This window comes from Elephantulus edwardii, unplaced genomic scaffold, assembly GCF_000299155.1.
Source record: "Elephantulus edwardii isolate Elephantulus edwardi_28Jun2011 unplaced genomic scaffold, EleEdw1.0 scaffold00139, whole genome shotgun sequence".
Taxonomy (NCBI): Eukaryota; Metazoa; Chordata; class Mammalia; order Macroscelidea; family Macroscelididae; genus Elephantulus; species Elephantulus edwardii.
The window spans coordinates 4,533,042-4,540,579 of NW_006399889.1; the positions used below are offsets into that span (position 1 = coordinate 4,533,042).

The 7,538-nt window shown below is 38.0% G+C and overlaps 1 non-coding gene and 1 pseudogene across 1 annotated transcript; one reads left to right on the forward strand and one right to left on the reverse strand.

Annotated features, from left to right (window-relative positions):
* The window catches only part of LOC102868416, a 5,052-nt pseudogene extending 3,969 nt beyond the window's left edge, over window positions 1-1,083 (forward strand).
* A 5,862-nt stretch (window positions 1,084-6,945) lies between these two features.
* On the reverse strand, window positions 6,946-7,016 carry TRNAG-GCC. Its single transcript has one exon. It is a non-coding gene; the product is annotated as a tRNA-Gly (tRNA).
* Between the last annotated feature and the right edge of the window lie 522 nt (window positions 7,017-7,538).

Below are 7,538 nucleotides of genomic sequence, written 5' to 3' on the forward strand. Positions count from 1 at the left end.
GAAAAAGCCTTTGATAAAATCCAACACCCTTTCATGATTAAAGCACTCAACAAAATAGGATTAGAGGGGAATTTCTTCAACATAGTAAAAAATGTACCTGCTCTTGAAATTGCCAATGCTCACCATAAACCTTTGGTCATAATTGCTGAAGATGTTGATGGAGAAGCTCTAAGTAATCTTGTATTGAATAGGCTAAAAGTTGGGCTTCAGGTTGTAGCCGCCAAAGCTCCAGGTTTTGGTGACAATAGAAAGAACCAGCTTAAAGACATGGCAATTGCTACTGGTGGAGCAGTGTTTGGAGAAGAGGGATTGAACCTGAATCTTGAAGATGTTCAGCCGCATGACTTGGGAAAAGTTGGAGAGGTCATTGTGACCAAAGATGATGCCATGCTCTTGAAAGGCAAAGGTGACAAGGCTCAAATTGAAAAACTTATTCAAGAAATCATCGAGCAATTAGACATTACAACTAGTGAATATGAAAAAGAAAAACTGAACGAACGTCTGGCAAAACTTTCAGATGGAGTTGCAGTGCTGAAAGTTGGTGGGACAAGTGATGTGGAAGTAAATGAAAAGAAAGACAGAGTTACAGATGCCCTTAACGTAACATGAGCTGCCGTTGAAGAAGGCATTGTTCTTGGAGGAGGCTGTGCTCTGCTTCGGTGCATTCCAGCTTTGGACTCACTCACTCCAGCTAATGAAGATCAAAAAATTGGTATTGAAATTATTAAAAGAACACTCAAAATTCCTGCAGTGACCATTGCCAAGAACGCTGGTGTTGAAGGATCGTTAATAGTTGAGAAAATTTTGCAGAGTTCCTCAGAAATCGGTTATGATGCTATGGTTGAAGATTTTGTGAATATGGTAGAAAAAGGAATCATTGATCCAACTAAGGTTGTGAGAACTGCTTTGTTGGATGCTGCTGGAGTCGCGTCTCTGTTAATCACAGCAGAAGTTGTAGTCACAGAAATTCCTAAAGAGGAGAAGGACCCGGGCATGGGTGGAATGTGAGGTGGAATGGTTGGTATGGGAGGAGGCATGTTCCAATTCCCAGATAGTGCTTTAGCACTTATTAATGAACTGTGACAGGAAGTGCAAGGCATTGTTCCTCACCAATAACTTCAGAGAAGTCAGTGGAAGGAAATGGTGGGAGAAAAGGCTGGCTGATGTCTAAGAAAATCACTATAACCATCAGTTACTGGTTTTAGTTGACAATATGTAATGTGGTTTACTGCTGTCATTGTACATGCCTACAGATAAGTTATTTTGTATTTTTGAATAAAAAAAGACATTTGTACATTCCTGATGCTGGGTGCAAGAGCCATTACCAATGTACTGCTTTCGACTCAAATCACTGAGGCATTTTTACTACTATTCTGTAAAACCCAGGATTTTAGTGCTTGCCATCACTAGATGAGAAGTTAAGCAACCTTTCTGTGGAGAGTAAGATTGATTGTGTACAAAGTAGAGAAATACCCAATTATGTGACAACCTTTGTGTAATAAAAACTTGTTTTAAGTAAAAAAAAAAAAGAAGTAAAAGACCCTCAATGAGATGAAGTGACACAATAATAACAGTGGGCTTGAGCATGGTGGAAATCATGAGGATGGTGCAGGATAGAACTTTAAGTGAATTTTCTGGATGATGGAAATGTACTACTTCATGATTTGGAAGTTGTCTTGGAATTTTTGCACATCTGTTAAAAATCATCAGCCCATACACTTAAAACTTATATTTTATTACATGTAAATTTTACATAAATTATTTGAAACCTTAGGTTGCATTATTTCTGTGTCAACTATTTTTGCAATGTATTGTTGTAATTTCTCTAACTGTGCTAGTTTTAAATTTAGGATCAGATGTCTCATTTCATACCAATAGCAAATATTTATATATAAGAGAATAAACTGACTAGAAGCAAAGTAACAGAACCACTATATACAAAGAACAATCTGATTCAGCGAAAATCACATTTACTACTTCATCCAACAAATTATTCATTGATTATATATATTAACTGGAACACAGAAAAATTCCATTTGGACTTTCATAAGTAAATACTAGGGGATAATGGAGACAATTTACAATGATGACTGTCATAATTTTGGCAAATTTTCTCCATTTTTTTCTCTTCACCATTTCTTCCCTTTGTTTTTTTATTTATTTTTTTTTAAAATTTATTCCCTTTGCTTTGGCTTCTAGAACCTTGCTAGCTAGCTTAGTCTAAAGGCTCTTTTTCCAGAATGTTTTGGAAAAACACTGTACGTCAGCTATGAGTCACTTCAGACTCTCCAGTATGTAACAACAGCAACAACAGTGTTACGAAGTCCACTTAGGAGGGATTTGGAGGCAGCTTTCAGGAACTGAAAACAGTTACCTGCAGATATGCAGCAATAGCCAGGGCTACCAGTCCTGCAACCACAATGAAATGAATTTCTGTCAGTGAGCTGAGTGAGCTTACCAACAGATGAACCCTCAGATGAGAATGCAACCCAATCAATATCTGTATTACACTCTTGTGAGACCTTAAGTAGAAAACAAAGCTAAGCTATCCCCTCAGAAACTCTGAATTTGCAAGCCCTGACTTTATTATATAAAGATAAGTTACTTTCCTAACTTGAGATGGAGCCACAATTTTGTTTCCTTAGAAGAATCAAAATGTTCTTGTCTTGTTAGATGCATGAGATGTGGTAAAATTCTATTTTATCATCACAGTGTTGGTTTACAAATAGATTCTGAAGTGCTTGAACTTCACAATCTGGAATTAGGAAATTGAGTGAATATAAAATATATCTGATGACACTCAACGTAATTATTGCAAAAGATAATAGTAAATTATTTTTAGTGCTCTGTAACATATTATCACAGATTTACAAGCTTACAATCATGTCTTTTGATTGGTGCATTGGGAAATTCTACTGTTAAGGACTTCTCCAAAGTGCTGAAGAGCAAGTATGTCAGTTTAAAGACAAAGGTGAACCTGATCCTGGCCATGGTCTTTTAAATTACTTCCTATGTTTGACTACTAAAAAGCTGACATTTTGATGTGTGTGATTTGAAAGAACTCAGTATTTTGATGTCAGGTTCAGCATTTATTCTTTTAAACAATATTGCGTTTTTAAAAATCCACCATTAGAAAACAGAATAAAGCATGTAAAAAAGTATGATATTTTTTTATATGTCTTTACTGTAGTAAATTATTTTCCTGCTTTCTTATTTTTGTGATTGTACACATGCTGATGCTATTTTAGATCTCCTCCTTGGTTGTCTCATCTCTTAAGTTGGAAGTTTACTGTCATTTAGGGTCACCCATTAGACAATCCAGTAAATGTTTTAAATACTGGTCTGGTATTTATGAACTTGGAGAAACAATGAAAGTTATACAAGTGTTCAGATCTTTCATTCACAGGGTCGTTAGGAGTTGTCTACTAACAACAACAACAACATAGAGAGAGCCCTGTTGGCCTAGTGGACAGAAAGTGATGCTACCAAGCCAAAGGTGGGTGATTTTAATCTGCAGCCCTCAGGTCTGGTTTTAATTGTTTTTGGTTAAACATTCTTCTAAGTGATATAGCACTGGTCTGTCCATTTGTTGTACAGAGATAACTCTTGGTTGCAGTGATGCTAAACACTGTGACACTATGTGTCAAATGTGATAATGGTTACCCATGGTAGACAGTGTATGAAGGACAGTGTTTGGTGGAGCTTTCCTATTAAACAAGCTTGGAAGAAGGAGTAGCATCCATTTCTGAAATAGCTTGCCTCTGGAAACCCTATGAATGTGGAGAAATGATGAAAGTTATACAAGTGTTCAGAACTTTCATTCATAGGGTCGCTATGAGTTGTCTATGACTTGATGGCACTTAAAAGCAACAATAGTTGGACAGTGACAAAAGGTGACAGAAAAAAATTGATGCCTTTGAATTGTGATGTTGGAGTACAGTACTGACTATCCTATGGGCTGCCAAAAGAATAAACACATCTATTTTGGAGAGAGTGCAACCAGAGTGTTTCTTGAAAGCAAGGATGTTGAAGCTTTGTTTTACATACATTCAGCATAATTTTAGAAGAAGCTATTCCTTGGAAAAAGATTATCATCCTTGTAAATGTGGAGGGTCAGAGAAAGACCTTCAACAAGATGAATTGACTGAGTGATTGTTACAATGGATGTTTAGTATGACTAAGGATAGGACAGGGTCCAGTTCCAGTTTTCATAGGATTGCTGTAGGTCACAGTTGACTGAAGAGCATATTACTAAAACAATATCTCAACTAAATGATGTTAGAAAACAATATCAGGTTAAATAAATCTAAAAAATGGATCTATATGATAGAAGGCAAATGAGAGAATAATTTTGGCAAACTTCAAAATTTTGATTGTGTATACATTTTAGGCTCTTTCTTATTTAAATCACACACAAAGTAATATTCTTTTTTTCGTTTGACAGATCCCTCTGTTACTGAATACAATGGGTTCTTTCATAGTCAATTGTCATTAAGACAGACAGATTGCAATATCAATACATAAGTTCCCCTCAAAGACTGCCTCCCCATCTAGAAGTGGTCTTTTAGCCTTTTATACCAAGGTGAGACAGATTAGAGGTCATACATGATTGAGTATTATGGTTAGCACAGGAATCCAGAATTAAGGTTCCATAGAGAAGTGTACTTGGGGTGGGGGGTGGGGGGAAGGGATGTGGGAATTGTATACTAATGAAGGAATTTTTTTTTCTTTTTCTTTTCGGAGAGGGGGAGAGAGCTGGTGGGCAGGGAGAAAAGTGCGACAATGAATTAATGGAAATCCAAAACCTCTGTAAATGTCTATTAAAATTAATACAACAAACAAACAAAAAACAAAAAAACAATGCACTTTTGTTAGTAAATCAAAGAATTTCTACATCTGAAAAAAACCCATACAAATACCAGTAAACAGGCAATCTACAAAAGAGTTAACACATGACTGAGAAAAAGAGGCCCTGAAAAGATAAAGGCTAATTTAGGAAAGGCCCACCTTCCCTCCTGGCAAACAGGAGGATTAAGATACAATTTTATATATGACTGGGGAAGACTGTTTCAAAGAGGTAAATGCTGATCTAGGAAAGATGCATTCCCTGTCCTAGTAAACAGGCCACTTTAACTACTTTTACATGACTAATGAAAGGAAGCACCTGCTGCAGAGTGTCAAGGACTGCAGCCTGCAATATGGATTGAGGCTCAATGTCAAGAAGACAAAGATTCTCACCACTGGACCAATCGGCAGCATCAGGATGGATGGTGAAGAGATTGAGATTGTACACAGCTTTAGTCTGCTTGGCTCCATAGTCAACAGTCTTGGCACCAGCAGCCAGGAAATTAAAAGGCGCATTGCCATGGGAAAGTCTGCTGTTAGGGACCTCTCCAAAGTGCTGAAGAGCAGTGGTGTCTCTCTGGAGACTAAGGTGCGTCTGATACAGGCCATAGTCTTCGCAATCACCTGTTATGCATCAGAGAGTTGGACAATGACCAAGGAGGATAGAAGGAGAACTGATGCCTTTGAGCTGTGGTGCTGGAGAAGAGTACTGAGAATACCATGGACTGCTAGGAAAACAAATAGATTTGTCCTGGAGAGGATTAAACCGGGTGGCTCCTTGGAGGCAAGGATTCTGAGGCTCCGTCTAACTTACTTCGGACATGTAGTGAGGAGAGACCGGTCCTTAGAGAGGGACATCATGCTTGGGAGGGTAGAGGGACGGCGCAGGAGAGGAAGGCCCTCTATGAGGTGGATTGATTTAGTGACTGGGATAATTGAGATGGGAGTATCAGAGACAGTGCGATTGGCGCAGGACAGAGCGGAGTTTAGGGCTGTTGTACATAGGGTCGCTATGAGTCGCAGGCGACTCGACGGCACATAACAAAACAAACAACAATGAAAGGAAACAAAAAATTCTAAGACAAGGTAACTAGTTTTAGAGGCTAGAGAAAACTGATGTCAGTTTTATAATTATGTAACTATAGTTTTATAACTGATATATATTTAGAGGATTCTGAATTTATACAAAAGTAGTATTTTTTTTTTTTTCCGTTTGACAGATCCCTCTGTCAAATGTTATCAAAACGTCTTGGCATTATCACCTAGTTTACTGACCAGAGCTGCTTATTTTGAGGAAGTCAAAATAAAAAGGCTACAAAGGAAATTTTATTTTCAATCTTACTTATTTTACTTAATTTTTAAAAGTTCAATATGAAAGATTAAAATTAAAATGGCCCCTATAGTTCTCAGCTGAATTAAACTCAAGTTTCTACAGTTCTCAGCTGAATTAAACTCAAGTTTCTATAGTTCTCAGCTGAATTAAACTCAGGTTTCTATAGTTCTCAGCTAAGTTAAACTCAGGAATTTTTCCATTGTCTGGGGTAGAGCCCCACACCCAGTTGTATCCAGGGCAACAGTATTTCAAAAATGGCTAACTACAGAGTAGGGCAAACAAGCAGATATTTCTCGACTGATAACCCATGTGCCTTTGTTTCCCAACTGATAACGCATGTGTCTTGTGCTTTTCCACTACCCTGGAGTTTGAACTCATTGTATACTTAAGAATTTGTGAAACCACCCTATAGTTAAAGATCTGTCTAACTGCTACATGTGCTATGTGACTGCCACATGTGCTACCTGCAAATATGCTGTGTAAACCATGAGTGAAAACCGAACCAATGAATTCAAACTGTGCTTTCATCACGCAATGAGAAGCTGATACCCAGTTGTATCCCCCTAAAGTGTATAAAAAAAGCTAACTTTGTCTGCTCGAGGTCGACTCCTCTGTCTCCTGCGAGAGATACGTGTCGTGTCGGCCCGGAGCTCCGCAATAAACCTCTTGCCTCTTGCTGTTGCATCAAGCTGGTGTCTTGGAGTCTTGGGTCTTCGCCGTCCGCTCGGGACAGGGTAGGGCCACCGGTCCGGGGGTCCTTCATTTGGTGCATTGGCCGGGAATCGAACCCCGGCCTCCCACGTGGCAGGCGAGAATTCTACCACTGAACCACCAATGCTCTTGCAGCAAATACCACAAATAGTTTTACCACCTGGATGTCCTTTTCTTCTACACAATAGCCTTTGCACTGCAAAATAAACTTGTTTTACTTTCATGGAAATTGTTTCACATTCTTGTTGAGGTTCTTCAAATCCCAACAATCTTTTGATTTCTTTATAATGATATCAAAGACATTATGTCGCTTCATTTGCGCAAGCGTTTGATTTCATTCCTCACAATACTTCCAAAACCAATGTCAGAAAATTCTAGCTATAGCATTTATTGTAAACATCTAGATAAAATGCATGCGAGCACAATTAGTTTATGGAATGTGCAATTCTGGAGATGATATTTGAATAAAGAAAATAAAATACTGCATGGTAAATTCAGTTTGGGGTAGGAATATAATCTAGTATCTTGATATGAAAACTCTGATAAACTGATACAGATTGAAGTGCAGAGGCAATAATAACAACATGGACAAGTTGGCTAGGGAGTGAAGCTTTATTTATGGTCTTTAAGTAAGCACACATTTTGACTT